General features: G+C 39.8%; 1 pseudogene; it reads left to right on the top strand.

Moving 5' to 3' along the window:
- Window positions 1-1,231: 1,231 nt before the first annotated feature.
- LOC133089901 (large ribosomal subunit protein eL27-like) lies at window positions 1,232-1,642 on the top strand (annotated as a pseudogene).
- Window positions 1,643-2,179: the final 537 nt, after the last annotated feature.

Below are 2,179 nucleotides of genomic sequence, written 5' to 3' on the forward strand. Positions count from 1 at the left end.
GTTTGTCCAGGAGCACTCACTATGTTCCAGCTAAGGGAAAAGAGAATGATTACGTACTTGCACTGTCACACTTGCTGTGTCAACTCCGCAAATTTTGGTTTTAAGTTCCTTTTAATCTAGAAAGATAGGTTAGGTTTTAGGTTAGCTTCTTTGACTTCCTTGTAAACAGACACTGTAGATTAGGCTTTTGGTTTTTTGGCTTTTACTGTGTTTTCTAGTTTAAAGTTTGTAAAACTACTAGCAGGGCACCATGTATATGGAGAGGTATTGAATTTTTTGAAAATTCCTCTACAATTCCAACTACAATTGCTTAAACATCCCTCAAAGAATCCTAGCTGCAAAAGATTCTTTTATGGGAAGGTGATCAGGCTCAGCTCAGACTTGGGGCAATAAATAAAAGGTCTCCAGAATGACGTTTGAAGGCATCACGGTGGGTACACACAGACACCGTGAAGGCAGACACTGTATGAGTCATGCCGAAAACGTAATATAATATGTAAGTAGGTTGAAGAGACTAGGAACCATGTGTTCTATTTTCCTTTAGGGGAGACTGTGTATAATAGTGAAAAGACATATGGCTTTGGATTCTATACGCCTGCATTTAAATTTCAGCTCTGCTGCTGTTTAACTGAAGGTGTGAGCTAGGAGAAGAAACTGTTTCTCTTCAGGTTGGTTTCCTTATCTCCGAAATGGTGAGAAATATACCTGTTTTCTAGCATTAGAGGAAGATTAAATACGTTTCTATATATAAAGTGGTAGGCATATAGAAATTACACAACAAATAAGTTCGCTTCCACTCTTTACCCTCCCTCCCTGAAAACCTAAGAAACACTGGAACACAGTTTCTCAGAGAAACAGTCTGTTTCCTCAGCCCCCATGATGGCCCAGCCCAAGCACCAAACCACACCTTACTCTGCAGAGTTTTCACAGGTGCATAAGGCAGAATGCAAACTCTGGTTTACCAGAAACCTCACAATGACTTCTAACCAGTCTGGGCTAAACTCTCCCTGTGGCTATGGAGGGGTTGGTCAGTAGCTATACCTAGGTTTGAGTCTCAGCTTGGTGACGTACAAGCTGTGAGACGTGAGATGACTTCATGAAACTTGCTGAGCCTCAGTCTCCTCCTCTGCAAAATGAGGATGAGAACTCCTTTATGGAATCATTTCCAGCATTGCACACATGCATGTTAAGAAGTCTGCCACCGGCTGTAGTCCCAACTGGTGCTGCTGAAATGGGCAAGTTCATGAAACCCAAGAATGTGGTTCTGATCCTGGCTGGATGCTACTCCAGACGCAAAGAAGTCATTGTGAAGAACATTGATGATGGTACCTCAGACCGACCCTAGACCCATGCTCTGGTGGCTGGAATCGACCGCTATCCCTGCAAAGTGACAGCTGCCATGAACAAGATGAAAATCACCAAGAGGTCAAAGATCTAGTCTTTTATGAAAGTTTATAGTTATAATCACCTCGTGCCCACAAGGTACTCTGTGGATATCCCCTTGGACAAAACTGTTGTCAACAAGGATGTCTTCAGAGACCCTGCTCTCAAACACAAGGCCCAGTGAGACGCCAAGGTCAAGTTCAAGGAGAGATACAAGACCAGCAAGAACAAATGGTTCTTCCAGAAGCTGCAGTTTTAGGTCTGTCTTGTTTCAGTTATTAAAAATACCAAAACAAAACAAAACAAAAAAACCTACCAACCATCACCACAAATGTGGTGATCTTTATAAAAAACTCTGCCAATTTGTTACCCAATTGGGTCATTGTCTGCATTTTTTTATAACTAGTAGAGAATATTTTTCACTTGTTTATTAGCCATGAACATTTCTTCTTCCATAAATTGCATGCTTATATCCTGACTCACATCTTAAAAGATACCAGGAAATAAATTTTTAATACTAAACTATCACAGACAGTACCATCACAGTCAGCTGTTGTAAATTCGGCCCAGCCTCACTATTCATCACTGTTTATAAAAAAATTACAAGATGAATGCTAAATTGAAGAGAAGTAATCAACAGTAAATAGAAACATATTAGTAAATGAATCTCTTTCTCTTTGCCAGTATTTAAGAGATAGTAGTTCATGCTCTTCTAAATGCCTGAAGATTTTGTAGAGAATCATCATTATTAATATTCTTTGTTATACCACTGTTACAAACAGGTGAAATAAACAAC

The sequence above is a fragment of the Eubalaena glacialis genome, chromosome 4 (genome assembly GCF_028564815.1).
Source record: "Eubalaena glacialis isolate mEubGla1 chromosome 4, mEubGla1.1.hap2.+ XY, whole genome shotgun sequence".
Classification (NCBI taxonomy): domain Eukaryota; kingdom Metazoa; phylum Chordata; class Mammalia; order Artiodactyla; family Balaenidae; genus Eubalaena; species Eubalaena glacialis.